Genomic DNA, 16,558 nt, shown 5'->3' with positions numbered 1-16,558 from the left:
GACCAGAAGAGTCCAGGCATGTGGGTGATGCACATAATTATTATATTGATAACCAGGTGGAAGAGGAGGAAATGCAGAAAAAGGGGGAATTAAAAACTATACGCAAAGGGGACGTCGAGACAGGAATTACAATTAACACCAGTGGGAATGGATCATGATTAGAACAGCAAAGGGATAATACAGAGAATCAAGCCACAAATTAATCCAGTATATAAAAATATATATACATATCATTAGTTAGATATATCTGTACATATGATTGTTTATCATAAACTTTACATAAAGTGCAAGTGCCTCCAAAGAATAAATCTACATAAATTATATATCTCATATGTGAACAAATACAGGTGTTTCTCACTAAATTAGAATATAATCAAACAGTTATTGTTTATTTCTGTTAATGCTGATGATTATGGCTATACGAGTTTCACTTTTTTGTATTGAAGAACTGAAATAAAGTAACTTTTTGATGATATTCTATTTTAGTGAGATGCACCTGTGTATGTATATATACAAGGGCTGGTCCCTTATTATTTGGCTGTCGGTGTGAATCCTGTAGAGCAGTGGTCGGCAAACTTTTTTGCACCAGGGACCCGCTTTAAGCAAGACCAGTTTTCAATGGCCCGGTGGGGGTGGGGGCGGGGCTTTGGTCATATGTGGGTGGGGTTATGGAGGGGTGGAGCTTAGTGCATACTTATCATATAATTATGACATTTATAATGAGAATGTGATTCAACTTACCATAGGTTCAGAATGAGTGGGAGCACCAGGCTTGTTTCCCTGGATCAGTGGGAGCACTGGGCTTGTTTTCCTGCAACAAGACGATCCCATCTAGGTCCCATCTGATGATGATGACCACTACTACTGCTACTGGACACAGCCACTGCTGCTATGAATTTTCACTGTTATTTGCTTTTTTCACTTTAACCAGAAAATCTGCTGCTGGGCCGCACGACACCAGAACACAGCTACAGGAGTCATAAGGGTGGGACACCTGACGTCATATCTAGCTGCCCATTAGCATCCAGAGCCCCTCCCCCTCCAACTCGCAGCTAGCAGGAGGGAAAGGAGCGCTGGACACACATGACCTGCTTGTCCCTGCTCCTGCCTGAGCACATTCTGCGAGTAGGGCCGCATGGCTAATTATCTATTCACTGCCAGTCCCTCCTCCTCTTTTCTTATAGGCTGCTGATCACATGCTGGCTTTCTCTCTGCTGATCCTCTACAACTGTCAGCGGCGCTGCGGACCGGCTGAAAAACCCCAACGGCCCGGTCCTGGTCCGCGGACCGGCGGTTGGGGACCTCTGCTGTAGAGAGTAGTGCACTGACTTGGGCATATGTGCTGTTGACAGATATGTATTTGTATCCACTTTAAGCGTTTTTAAAAAAGGTGACCACATGTGCATTGTACTCACGCTATAGCAGATGCAGATCCCACTCCTGATTGGCGTCCACCCGATGTATGTTTCGGCTTCTTGTCTTCGTCATGGGGTGGCATCATTCGGAAAGAGCTAAGAGTTAAACGGCCAACTATAGCCAATCAGGATGGAGGTATGTCTCCACCAACCAATGGGTGCTGAGGAGGCGTGGCTCGATACACAACGCGCACCAACGCTACGAGGAAACTATGTGACCTGTGATGCTGCGAGCACGTGATGGAGACACTTGATCGGGGGTCACGGGGCACATATAGATACAGTCGGGGAGGATGATGTGGAGACGTTCATGTGTATTGCCTCTTCAGCAGACATCTAATCTACTGATTGAGTGTGGATATATCGGATAAAGTGGAAAATCTTCTTAATTTATAATGATGGATAACGAGTATAGGTTATATATTACAGCAATACACAGGAATAGGGGGTAGTGAGTGTTACATGTATATAAGCATAGGCGGATTATAATGAGGACGATCTGGGCTACCGCCCGGGGCCCCGAACCTCCAGGGGGCCCGGGGCTCCGGGGTGTCTATGGCCAGATTGTCCTCATTATATGTGCAGCGCCACGGCACATACCGGCAGACAGTGGGGGGGGGGGGGGGGGGGGCAAGGATCGCTCCCCCAGCAGCGGCACACAGCCGCTGCTTCTTCTTCGGCCGGGCCAGCACTGCAGCAGTTAACTTCCCTGTGCTGGCCCGGCCGCGTCACTGCTAGGAGACACGGCCCTGTGCGCGGCCGTGTCTCCTAGCTGTGACGTCACGCAGTGCGCACCCGGCCTGCAGTGCTGCACCGGAAAAGAGCTGGAGCCGAGTCGGGGGATGGTGAGTGTGTGTGTGTGTATGTATATGTATGTATGTGTGTGTGTGTGCAGGCAGATGTCATTGTGTGATGTCTGTTTATATGTATTTTTGTGTTTCAAATGTGTTTATGCGTGTATGTATATGTTTGTGTGTGCGTGACTGCGTGCGGCCTCCTGCTGAGTATAGATGGCGCCGTGCGGCCTCCTGCTGTCTCTGGGGGGGCGCCGTGCGGCCTCCCGCTGTGTATAGATGGCGCCGTGCGGCCCCCTGCTGTCTCTGGGGGGGGCGCCGTGCGGCCTCCCGCTGTGTATAGATGGCGCCGTGCGGCCTACTGCTGTCTCTGGGGGGGGGCGCCGTGCAGCCTCCCGCTGTGTATATATGGCGCCGTGCAGCCTCCCGCTGTGTATAGATGGCGCCGTGCGGCCTCCCGCTGTGTATAGATGGCATTGTGCGGCCCCCTGTGTATAGATGGCATCGTGCGGCCTTCCGCTGTTTATAGGTGGCGCCGTGGGGCCTCCCGCTGTGTATAGGTGGCGCCGTGCGGCCTCCCGCTGTGTATAGGTGGCGCCGCCCGCTGTGCATAGGTGGCGCCGTGCGGCCTCCCGCTGTGTATAGGTGGCGCCTCCCGCTGTGTATAGGTGGCGCCGTGCGGCCTCCCGCTGTGTATAGGTGGCGCCGTGCTGCCTCCCGCTGTGTATAGGTGGCACCGTGCGGCCTCCCGCTGTGTATAGGTGGCGCCGTGCGGCCTCCCGCTGTGTATAGGTGGCGCCGTGCGGCCTCCCGCTGTGTATAGGTGACGCCGTGCGGCCTCCTGCTGAGTATAGATGGCGCCGTGCGGCCTCCTGCTGTCTTTGGGGTCGGGGGCGCCGTGCGGCCTCCTGCTGAGTATAGATGGCGCCGTGCGGCCTCCTGCTGTCTCTGTGGGGGGGCGCTGTGCGGCCTCCCGCTGTGTATAGATTGCGCCGTGCGGCCTCCTGCTCTCTCTGGGGGGGCCCTGTGGGCCTCCCGCTGTGTATAGGTGGCGCCGTGTGGCCTCCCGCTGTGTATAGATGGCGCCGTGCGGCCTCCCGCTGTGTATAGATGGCTACGTGCGGCCTCCCGCTGTGTATAGATGGCTACGTGCGGCCTCCCGCTGTGTATAGATGGCTACGTGCGGCCTCCCGCTGTGTATAGATGGCTACGTGCGGCCTCCCGCTGTGTATAGATGGCTACGTGCGGCCTCCTGCTGTGTATAGATGGCTACGTGCGGCCTCCCGCTGTGTATAGATGGCTACGTGCGGCCTCCCGCTGTGTATAGATGGCTACATGCGGCCTCCCGCTGTGTATAGATGGCTACGTGCGGCCTCCCGCTGTGTATAGATGGCTACGTGCGGCCTCCTGCTGTGTATAGATGGCTACGTGCAGCCTCCTGCTGTGTATAGATGGCTACGTGCAGCCTCCTGCTGTGTATAGATGGCTACGTGCGGCCTCCCGCTGTGTATAGATGGCTACGTGCGGCCTCCTGCTGTGTATAGATGGCTACGTGCGGCCTCCAGCTGTGTATAGATGGTTACGTGTGCTCAATATTGAGTCATACAATTAATGTAAGGCTATGTGCCCACGATGCAGAAATGCTCCGGATTTTTTTTGAGCGTTTCCGCGTCTCCCTGGCAGAAAAAACGCATGTGGATTGTACATGCGGATTGTACATGCGGATTGTACATGTGGATTGTACATGCGGATTGTACATGCTTTTTTCCTGCCTGGGACTTGCTGATGTGAAGCGTTCTTCACTTGCATTTCCGCATGCGGGTTGACAAGCGATTTTAGCATCACTTGGAAAGTGCTTGACAACTTGGTCACACTATATAAATACATGCAACCGGCATGGATTTATATAGTGTGACCATTAAAGAATGGTAAAAAATAAATATATAATTACCTTCTGATGGCCTGCCGACGTCAGCGGTCGCGTGACCCGTCACATGACTAAATGACGTCACGGCAGGTCCTTTTCAGACCATCGCGAGCTGCTGGCAAGCCTGGACGCATCGGATAAAGACACCGGGGGCCATCAGAAGGTAAGTATAATATTTATTTTTTATTTTATTCTTTTTTTACAGGTTCTATGGTACCCGGGTCCGGAGGAGAGTCTCCTCTTCTCCAAACCAGGGTACCATCCGCACATTGAAGCGCATGGATTCTGCATGTACAGATGCAGTGATGCGGATTCCATGTGTTCTAATGCAAGTCAATGGCGGCTTCCGCAAAATAATTGGTAGTGCAGCGGATTTTTCCGCAATGATAATCCGCAGCAGAAATTTACACAGCATGTGCAAAGCACATGCAGATTATCATTGGGGAACATGGCAGACCTTCTATCAAGCGTTTTTAAGCGTTTCTGCAGCGGAATTGCCACCGCGGAAACGCTTAAAAAACGCATAGTGGGCACACAGCCTAAAAAAAATTATTATAATTAATATTGTGTTCTCCCCGCCTCAGTCCTCACTGCACAACGCTGAACACGAGCTCCTCATCACCAGTCCTCCTGTCCCGGCACAATGCGCGCACTGCTGCAGCAGCAGGTGGAATAGTGTCCACTGGACTGAGAAGGCCCCGCCCCTTCCGGTGACATCATGGTTCCATGAAATCACTCCTCCCCCTCAAGAAATCAACTCCAATCTAGACGCTCCCCTGTTGCTGAGGCGCGGTGACGCTGTAGCTGGGTGATTGCAGTCAGAGTAGTGGTGTTTGGTGTCTGCACTACAGGTAAGAAGATGGGAATGTGCCAAGGTGATTACTACATTCAGGACAATAAGTAGCTAGCTGTAGGTGTGCAGAATCCCACTCCCAATATTGTCAGGGTCTCGCACCCCCTCATGTCGTGGGCTGTCAGGCTCCCGCATCCCCTCGTGCTGTGGGCTGTCAGGCTCCCGCACCCCCTCGTGTCGTGAGCTGCCAGGCTCCCGCACCCCCTCGTTTCGTGGGCTGTCAGGGTCTCGCACCCCCTCGTTTCGTGGGCTGTCAGGGTCTCGCACCCCCTCGTTTCGTGGGCTGTCAGGGTCTCGCACCCCCTCGTGTCGTGGGCTGTCAGGCTCCCGCACCCCTTCATGTCGTGGGCTGTCAGGCTCCCGCACCCCCTCGTGTCGTGGGCTGCCAGGCTCCCGCACCCCCTCGTGTAGTGGGCTGCCAGGCTCCAGCACCCACTCGTGTCGTGGGCTGCCAGGCTCCCGCACCCCCTCGTGTAGTGGGCTGCCAGGCTCCCGCACCCCCTCGTGTCGTGGGCTGTCAGGCTCCCGCACCCCTTCATGTCGTGGGCTGTCAGGCTCCCGCACCCCCTTGTGTCATGGGCTGTCGGGGCTCCCGCACCCCTCGTGTCGTGGGCTGTCGGGCTCCCGCACCCCCTCGTGTCGTGGGCTGTCGGGCTCCCGCATCCCCTCGTGTCATGGGCTGTCAGGCTCCCGCACCCCCTCGTGTCGTGGGCTGCCAGGCTCCCGCATCCCCTCGTGTCGAGGGCTGTCAGGCTCCCGCACCCCCTCGTGTCGTGGGCTGCCAGGCTCCCGCACCCCCTCGTGTCGTGGGCTGCCAGGCTCCCGCACCCCCTCGTGTCGTGGGCTGCCAGGCTCCCGCACCCCCTCGCGTCGAGGGCTGTCAGGCTCCCGCCCCCCGTCGTGCCGTGGGCTGTCAGGCTCCCGCACCCCCTCGTGTCGTGGGCTGTCAGGCTCCCGCACCCCCTCGTGTCGTGGGCTGTCAGGCTCCCGCACCCCCTCTTGTCGTGGGCTGCCAGGCTCCCGCACCCCCTCTTGTCGTGGGCTGCCAGGCTCCCGCACCCCCTCGTGTCAAGGGCTGTCAGGCTCCCGCACCCCCTCGTGTCGTCGGCTGTCAGGCTCCCGCACTCTCCCCCTGTCGTTGTCTGTGGAGAAGATTAATACATATTTTCATTTTTCAGGTTTTCTCTTATAAAACAAGATCCCTGAGCTTCTGTCTTTGACCGAAAAAGTGGCGTCTGACAAGTCGCTGCTGTCTGCAGAAATTAACACAAACATGGAGGAAGCGCTGTATGAACAGATGCTGATGAAGGTACGAAAGATGAATTGGAGAGGCCAGCAATCACCGGGTGAATGTCTCCTCCGTCAGCCGCCGGGGGCGCGGCAGTCTCCAACATTTACCTAATGTGTATTGTTGGCTTTAGACCCCTCACAGTTGTACTATTTTGGTGCAGGAAAAATCAGTTTGCAGAACCATCCTGTTCATGTTACTCACTGATTCACACTTGTTGCCTCATTTCAGGCCAAACAGGAGATACAGAGCAGAATACCGAGCTTACCAGAAAGCAGAGAGATCAGACCCCAGCCGGGTGAGATGGGCATCCTCTGATTATTATCCAGATTACTTTGTGCATATTATGTGACAGATACCACAGTGGGGCAGTGGGGTCTTATTGACTGCAACGGTCACATGATGCAACCAACGTGGGGGGTCACATAATTTCTTATGCAGTTGATTACATGTAAATGCTGCTTGGCTTTTGCCGATTTTATTGTGTTTTTGTTCACTTTTTGTTTTTATTTCTGTGTTAGGTTTCTGCATTAAAACTCGCACATCCAAAAATACCAAAATCTTTATTAACATCTGCAAGTCGAACCAGATCCCAGCGGCCCCGGACCTGACGGAGGAGGAGTTAGTCAGCATCCTGGAATCTGATGATCCCTCCGGCTATCGAGTCCCCATGAGCCTTGGAGAGCCCCACGTTGAAGTTGATAATAGTACGTTTTTTTTTAATACAGCGCTTCTCTTTTTAAAGGGATAGTCCAGAGATATCCTTAAAGGGGTTAAAATAGCAAGTATTACAACTTACTAATCCTCAATGGTCAAAGGTGCCATCTCCACAGGTTCTGGTAGGTCCACTTCCAGTCTGCGGAATAAAGTTTGACATCTTGTTGTTGACTTTTGAACTTTTTTGGTTTAGATTTGGGACTTAGAGGGATTGTCCACTACTTGGATTCCCCTTTAAGAACTTATACCACTTATTCATAGCAGCCCTACTAAGGTCAATGGATTGAGTCGGCACCGCAAAGTATCTAAGTCCTGGTGCACTTTGTCCTACAGGTGGAGGCAGCTGCACGGCGTACGACATAGTGATTAATGGCACCGTCTTTGAGAAAATTACGGTAACTGCAATTGCTTATTCCGACATACGAGCTGTCTGCTCTCCTTTGTGTCAGCTCCTTACTTTGTATTTTTTTTATTAGAATAATGAGCTTTTCAGGGAATTTTTTATCACCGTGGCCATGGAGGGACTAGAGAACAAGTACGAAATGGAGTTGTCAAGAGGTAACGACCGCATCACTGATATTTTCCTTGTTTTTTCCATCGACCACACAAGGACTTGTTCTTTCGTGGAGCAAGTTTACCATATAATATATTGAACATTTTTATGTACCAACCTGTTGTATGGCACCGTATCAAATGCCTTTGAAAAGTCCAGGTAGACAACATCCACTAAGTTTCCCTGGTCCAACCTGAACTTACCTCCCCATAGAATCTTTTCAGATTAGTTTGCAGGACAGATCCCTCATAATCATATGTTTAGGTTATTCTTATTGAGGTGCTCCAGGTTAGTATCTCTTAGAAAACCCTCAAAGTTGTTGCCCACAGTACAAGTTAAACTTACCAACCTATAAATTCCAGGCTCAGATGTTATCCCCTTCTTGAATATTGGTACCACATTTGCTATGTGGGTGTAACCCTGGTGGATATGGACCCACTGCCCCACGGGAGGGTTGTGACTAGGTGTCTACTGGGTCTCCACTAGAACCTCTGGTGGTGAGGATAGACTGGGCCGCCGGTAGACACCAGGTACCACTTCAGTGCAGTTCCCGGGACTGCAGCAGCATTCCGGAGGTACCAGGGTACCAGACTCAGGAGAGCGAAGACAAGGACTAGGTCAGACAGTCTGAGATCAGGGCAGGAAGCACAGGTTCAGGATAGAGAAAAATGGCAAGGGGGACAGGGGTTTTTGATACCAGAAAACTCCTTTAACGCTTGCAACCTCTGTTGCTTGACTGCTACTCAAACAGTCAAATCAGTCAGTAAGAATTTAGGGAACTTCCATGGCGATATTTTGCATCAGTATTTGTTAGCAGACGCCAGGAGTGGATCCAAAACAGAAGAGGTGAAAGTGTTTCAGTTACTATTTTTCACTGTGTTTGTTCCCCTCTGGTTTTCAGCTTACAAATACTGAAACACTGCTGCTTGTAGTACTGTAATAGAAGTCCTTATTCTGAAGATGAGTTCTGTAATTCTTGTCTTCTCTGCTCCATCAAACTCCCCAGAGCAGGGGCAACCCCTGGAGCAAAATTTCTGGCGGCAGATGTCCAGACGTATGACCCAGTGATGTGTGATGGACCCCGACTCCCAAACAAAATGAATCAGACACATACAAAATAAATACACAAATCATTGCAATTAGGTGTCAAACGTTCTCAACTTTATTTAAATTTACATGACACCGAAAATGGCACAACCCTCGACTCACGAAGAGTCACCCTCCAGCGCTCAGGAGAGGAAAACCCCCTGTGGAGGAAACCTCTAGGGAACCATGGCTGGAGGGCTGCCCTTCCCTTGGGCTTAGAGAGTTAGTGCCGATATATGACGGAGTTTTAGAATTTCTACATATTTACAGAGAACGACATAACAAATATAGACTATTAATGTGATAAACTGGATGTGGGAGAGATCTGGCTGCGATATCTGTCACCACATTTATTGCTGGAACGAATTTAGTTGATCTGATTTCCCAGGTGGATCTACCACTTCTCCCTTACAGATCCAGCTCCGTCTCTCAAGATGTTGGGTACTTGGTTACAGGGGTTGCTCATTATGGATAACCCCTAATAGGATGCGTATCCCCCCCCCCTCCCAATTTATCACCCATTAAAGTCAACGATCCATCCATGAACTCCCAAAGAAGAGCAGCTCTTTGTACATAGTAACAGAAGGGGATCCTGTTTTGGGGACCCCCCCTCTGTTACCTTCCCTTCCCCCCGGGGTGTCTAAGAAGACAACCCCTTTCCCTGCTAGAACCTCCAAATTACACCAACATTGGCACATTACGTGGGGTGGTCAAGCTCAAGGTCCTCAGGCGCATCATCAGTAATGGCGCTGATCATGGCAGCGCGGCATTCTTTTATGGAATCTTCTTTATGACACTTGTTTATGCCCTCACAATAGTTGTCATGGTTACTACAAGGGCTATTACTGATGCTGGGTCCAAGTATTAACCCTTTCATCATTGGTAATTCACTTTCATTATGGAGGCAAATAACTGCACTTGTTACCAAGCAGGAGTCTTATCATTACGGCTTCCCTTAGGCACCATAAGAAATAAAGATTATAGAACATACGTACAAGTGTTTCAGGAGTGTTTTGCACTTTTTAGATCCATAGATTGGGCTTATAACTAGCACTTTACAAAGCGGAAAATTAAGAGGAAATTACTTGTAAAATAGTATTATAGGGAATTGCATTTCAAGCATTTTCCTAATGTGCATTCTGCATACTTGCATAGTTACATAGGTTGAAAAAGTTTTAACTTTAATGTCCTTGGTCTATCTCCAAAGTTATACATTTTCTATTACTAGATTATTTATAACCCACAATGTCATGTTTTGTTAAAAAAGTATCCAGCCCTTCTATAAATGCTGTTATACTATCTGCCATTACTATATCTTGTGGTTGGCATTCCACAGTCTGACTGCTCTAACTGTAAAGAATCCTTTCCTATTAAGTTGCCAGAATCGCTTCTCCTCCGCTTGTTACGAATGTTCCTGGTGCTTTGTAAGGTCCTGGAAAGTGATAAGTCATGTGCCAGTACTATGCATTGACCACATATGTATTTATACATATAAATGTATATTTATGAAGGATGTGATAATTACCCTTCATAGAGGTGTTACGATCATTCATAAATTGCTTTCATAGGTTTGATCTCCAGGATTAGGAGAGATTTTTGGTGTAAACGTAATAAACAATGAGTAAAACATCAAAGCAAACGAAAAAGGGTTTGTGACCCAAACTGGTAGGTGAGACCGGCTAGCCCCATATTATACGAGGTCACAACCAGGTTTCGCCTGAGGAGGGCAGCACTAATGAGTCCTCAGGAGCGCATAACCCTGAAATATGCAGCGATTCTACACTACCCATTATAAAAGGGTTTCATATGCTACTTACTACCATGTTTTAATTAAGATACAAGGCATACTTGTAAGGAGAGATGAAAAAGGTGATGGGGGACAACATATAAATATACTGAGGAACTCTATACACTAGTGGCCAAAATTGAGGCAACACCCCCAAGATTTATGAATTTTTAGCATTTTGCCAATACAAATACTAATTTCATGAATGTTTTTGATTTCACAGTAAAGTTTTTAAGTAGAAATAAAATCTCATATAGAAACACAATATTAGCAGGAAATTTGTTCATTTGTCAACAAATTGGAGACTATTGTCACTCAGATGACTGTCGGAGAAAAGCCATTGATTTGTCCTATTTTCATATCTAACACTAAATGTTAATACTCAGTTGGACAGCCCTCGGCCTTGATGACGGCCTGGCATCTACTTGGCATGCTATCTACCAGTTTGTGTAAATCAGATGGTGTGATGATATGAAGCCATGATGTGATGATGGCTGCAATGAGTTCCTGCTTGTGTGAAGCCCGCTGTTTTGACACCTCTCTTTTGAGGCGAGCCCAGAGATTCTCAATAGGATTGAGATCTGGGCTGTTTCCTGGCCAATTCAATAGCTGGACATTTTTGTCCTTGAACCAAGAGAGACATTTTTTAGCTGTATGGCATGGGGCTCCATCTTAAAATAAACGGTGTCCCTTCACCAAATACATCACGTGCCGAAGGAATGAGTTTAGGCTGAAGGACTTCCTTGATGTACTTTTCAGCATTAACTGTTCCTTCAATTACCTGCAGCCGACCACCTGCATCTCTGGACACGCAGCCCCCTACCATAACACTCAGAGGAGGCTTCATGGTGGGTACTGTACCCAATGGCAACCAGTCCTCTCCAGGTCGTCGTCGAACGTAGCGGACACCGTCGCTGCCAAAGATGGATATGCGTGTCTCATCGCTCCATATAACATTTCTCCATTGTTCAATGGTCCATTTACAATGTTCTTTGGCCCCTGCAGACGTTTCTGATGCTGTGAGGCATTCAGAAATGGCTTTTTACCTGGTATTCTGGCTCTTAACCCTGCATTTACCAGTCGTCGTCGAACCGTCCGGTCAGACACTGTCACTCCGGTGTTGACAAGCTCCTTGTTGATGTTAACAGCCGTTTATTTCCTGTTATTTAGGGCGATTCTAACAATTCTTCTATCAGTCTGAGGACTTGTAGCCTTCTTCCTTTCTCTACCTGGTTTATTCTTTATCGAACCAGTCTCTTGAAACCGCTTACACACTTTGAGAACGAAAACATGTAATTGCTTACCTTCTGATGACAAACTGGCTTTAAAATATAAAAAACGCATTTTAATCGCACAATATCTGTCTTAAATCACACCCAGGTCACTATAAACCAACATAGACTACATATCGCAGAAGAGGGCGTGTGTACAAGTAAGTAGGTCAGTGAAAACCTCCATTAAATATTGGTGATGGTGAAGAACTGAAGGTGTTGCCTCAATTTTGGCCACTAGTGTATAACACAAAATATAAACAAAAAAGAAAGGGAAGAACATTTCTGCACAAAAAACCTGTCGCTCGGCAGGAAAATCCCCTTGATATTGCGTTTTTTGAGATTTTTTTTGTCCCGTTCTTTAGAAACGCTGCAAAAATACTGAAAGAATAGACATGAAACTGCTTCAAATCTGCAAGGATTCACTTTTCCTGCTTTTCCTGGTACTATCAAACATAGCGTTTTTGGGAACTTGGAGCTCTATATTACAAATATGTCCGTCCCTCCAGTTGAAAGAAATTAACATTTTCCTGGAGGGAAGTTTATATTTTACATTATGTCAGTTTTTGTCTATCGATGATAAAGTGCAGTTTGCAGCAATTTTTATTGTGACATATACCCAAATCATTCACGAAAATATTTTACATTCAACGCGCGTCGGGCGGGCCTGCGTGCTCTCACATGCCAGAGCTGAGTTTCAGTTCCAGTCCGACCCTGTTAATCATCTATGGTTTCCCTTCAGAGTGGAAAATGCCGAAAAATCGGAAGTTCCTGGGATCCATTTTTGAACAGAATATCAGAACCAAATCAAAACCGATGATTCAGGAAATGAACATAATGGGGTAAGTCCCAACTCTAAGGTACAAGTCTATGGCATACAGTCTGTAAAAGACGACAGAGTAGGCTGCTGTTGAGCATCGGCGGCTTCTTCTCTGATGTTCCTCGCTCATCCATGCAGTACATGGTCGGCCATTCAATTGATTGGATGTCTTATAATACCACATTTCCTCTAGGTACACAAAGTATGAAGAGCGCCACTCCTCCTGGTGATAGGTTATACCCAACAGAAGCGGCAGCGCCACTCCTCATGGTGATGGGTTACACCCAACAGATGGGGGAGCGCCACTCCTCATGGTGATGGGTTACACCCAACAGATGGGGGAGCGCCACTCCTCGTGGTGATGGGTTAAACCCAACAGATGGGGGAAGTTGCAGAATGGCTTGTTATGGTGCAAGAACAATGTGGACATTGTTTTTTTTTTTGTTTTAACTATTATGCCTTTATGGTCTTTATTTTTTTCCTACAGACCCTCCCAGCTAACTCCAAGCAAGTCCCTCATCTCAGAAGTTGAAAGGTTTGGGTTACTTTGAGGTTTATTGCATGCATTTACTTTTTTTAGAATCCCATCTTACAAAAGATATAGGATATCCAACTTCTTGGACTCCAAGAATAAGGGGGCTGCAGCCTGGAAGTAACCCCGCTGCCCTTTTTAAAGAATATGCTGGTGTGGGGCAGCTACCCAGATTTTCACTGTGCAGGAGAACTGCAGCTAATCCCATTCACTTTGCTGGATCTATGCTGTCGTTCCGTTGCACAGTGGAGGCCATGATGCCAATGTGCAGGGAATGACCCTGAAAGGGGCTGTTCCTCATTACCAGCATCAGTGCCCCTTTATTATATTAGAGATTGACCCCAACAGATCATAAATTGATGGTGTACCCTTGCAATATACTGCTGCCTTCCTTTTTTTTATCAGTTCACCCGTGAAACCAGATTACATGATTGTGGCGGAACCTCCTGTAGGACACCCAAGTTTTCTGGTGGCTGAAATCTCTTTACCTAAAATGGTGAGACCCTTAGATGTGGTTTAGGATTGTGACCTTTTTGCATTTCATGTGATTTCCAAAAGTCTTCCCTTATTAAAAGTCTGTGCCAACCTCGTGCTACCGGTCCTCCTCTGCCAACTTTTATCATCACAGCTTTGATGTGTCCACAGTAGCCAATTGCTGGCAGCTGTGATACATTTACTGGATGATGATGATATAATTTTTTTTTTCATACCATGGTGGGTTGTTTGCAAGCTGTTGGAATGGGAAAGAAGATCTCTGTAAACGACTCTGTCAGCGGAGAATGACTGTTCAAACCAAGCACAGACGCCCAGTGCTTCACTGCGGGACCAGTCATTTATATAAGCCTTCCGCCCTGCTTGTTTCCCCTCCATCTCCACCATCACCTCTTCTTTGACAGTTCTGGCTTCATAGATCCAGAGAGGAGATAGAGGGAAAACAAGCTGGTGGGAAGATGTATATATTATTATTATTATTTAATTATATAGTGCCATTGATTCCATGGTGCTGGTGCATATAAATGATGTTATAATGATGATAGAAATGATGAAAGAGGCTTGTTGCAATAGTGTAGAACACGCCGCTCTTTATTTTTTCTATATTAATGCGACATTTGGAGGAATCGCACAGAAAATGCTTTAAATGTATTTATTTTTTAATTTGATTTTTCTCATGTCCATGATTCACATTGCGTTAAATGAGGCATAATGAAGATTAAGAATGTTTCAGCTAATGTAGCCTTCATCAGACAGGATAATGTAGCTTAAGGGGACCCACTTGGTTAAATATAGGGGTCAGTTCTGGTCTTCCCAAAAAGCAGATTAAGTAGTCACCACACGGGAATCTGGTGATTACGGGGTTTGCTTTTGGGGACCCCAGATTTCTTCATATAACCGAGTGGGCCTTCTGCCTAATGAAGGCTACATTATGTGAAATTCTGGTACCATTCATTATGCCTCACTTAAAGGGGTTGTCTGGCACTTTAATATTGATGACTTATCCTAAGGATATTCCATTAGTATTAAAGTGGTGGACAACCCCTTTTAATGCAGTGTGAATCCTAAAAAATATTTTTCAGCATTTTCTGTGAGCAGTTCCTCCACGTGTCAGATTTAATGTAGGAGACGTGTGGAGCTACACAGTAACTTCTAGTTGGCCACGTATCAAGATAAAAGTTTAGATTTTTGTGCACTTGTTGGTTACAACTTTCTTTTCCGTACAGAAGCATTCAGCGACATAAGCGTTGTTACCACGCTGGTCTTCTCTTTACAGTCTTCTGCTAGATCTCTTGTGTTGGACTTGGGTGAAGACAGAATAGTCAGACGTCCCGATTTGTATCATCTAGACGTCTTCATTCCTTACAATATCATCCAAGAACAAAGTGGAGCTCAGTTCAACAAGGACAGTAAGGTGAGACAATTAAGCAAAGCTGGACATGTCTTATAGCCCATTCTGAAATCTCCTTCTTAAAGAGGTTCTCTGAGAAAATGTATAAAATAAAATTTTAAAAAATGTATACATTTATTTAGCAAAAATAAATTTTTTTAATTAGTGGATAATTCTATGTGAATACTTTTATGCCCAAAAATGGCAAAAGTATTCTCGGAGTGATAACTTTATTGGCTAACCAGAAAAAAAAATATATGCAAGCTTTCAGAGCACAGAGGCTCTCTTCAGGCAATATTACAAATGAATTCTTAACATTTGTAATCCTGCCTGAAGAAGGAGCCTGTGTGCTCTGTAAGTTTGCATATATATATTTTTTTTCTGGTTAGCCAATAAAGGTATCACTCCGAGAATACTTTTGCCATTTTTGGGCATAAAATTATTTCCATCAAATTTTCTGGCTAACACGGTACCACAATATAAATTTGTACTGTACATCACAATTAGGGGATAATAATTGCATATGGACATAATGGCCAACGATGTCAGCAGCCATCCATCCTAGATGGGTGAAGGTAAACTGATTGAGACGGACATCTCTGACCTACCTGTCGGAATCAAGAACGTGCATCTATGTCATTGATTGACTGACTGATCACGTCCATGAGTCAACATGTTGTAAACCTGTCATGATGAGTGAGCAGATAGGATGCTGCCCCTCACCCTGACAGGAACTTATCTATCACAACATATAGTTGCCCAGAGACATCTGAATGCATCGGCTTTCCTTTATGCCATTCATCAAACATGTCATATATTTTGTGTATAGCGAGTCACAAGCCTCGCACTGCTCTGTGTCTTATCATTTGGTTCTATGAGCTGCAGTAAAACGTGACGTATATTCCAGGTGCTGACGATCACAATGCCGGTCCAGCCAGCATAGCGGTGGGCTCAGCAGATCGGCTTTGGAAAGCGTTCCTCTTATATAGATCCAGTGGATCCTACTTACATTCGCTGCTGTTTACATTGTATGGTTACAATTCTATTTACACTTCAATATGACTCCAGAATAAATTTTTGTCTTTCTTATACTTGCCGTATATTTTTCCCAAGGAGGGGGTTTAGGTATTGTGCTTTTTTTTTTTATTTCTACTGTAATATTTCATAATATCTGTGAATAAGTCTTGAAAATAATTTGCATTGAAAAGGTTGAGATCCTCTGAATCTACAGGGATTTTTAGGAATTAAAAATCTACAGCAGTAAATCTGCAGCAGAATTTACATTTTGCACCATGTCTGGATTTAGTAGCAGCTGCCCCTTTAAATGGAATATGTCAGCAGGTTTTTGCTATCCCATTTGAGAGCAGCATAATCCGAGGCCCTGATTCCAATGATGTATCACTTACTGGGCTGCTTGGTGTTATTTTGATAAAATTGCAGGTTTTTTTTTCTCATGCAGATCTCTGAATGCTGAGCTCTGTATAATAACCCCACCCACACCACTGATTGGCAGCTTTCTGTGTACACTGTATTTAAACTGCCAATCAGTGGTGGGGGGCGTGGTTGGACTACCTGGCAGCAGGTTTACTAGTCCTCTAGTGATAATCTTCTGCTAATAAAAGACCAGTAAGGGG

This window comes from Phyllobates terribilis, unplaced genomic scaffold (genome assembly GCF_046119375.1).
Source record: "Phyllobates terribilis strain yellow unplaced genomic scaffold, ASM4611937v1 Scaffold_353__1_contigs__length_1967111, whole genome shotgun sequence".
Lineage (NCBI taxonomy): Eukaryota > Metazoa > Chordata > Amphibia > Anura > Dendrobatidae > Phyllobates > Phyllobates terribilis.
Note: the sequence above shows the minus strand (reverse complement) of the source record.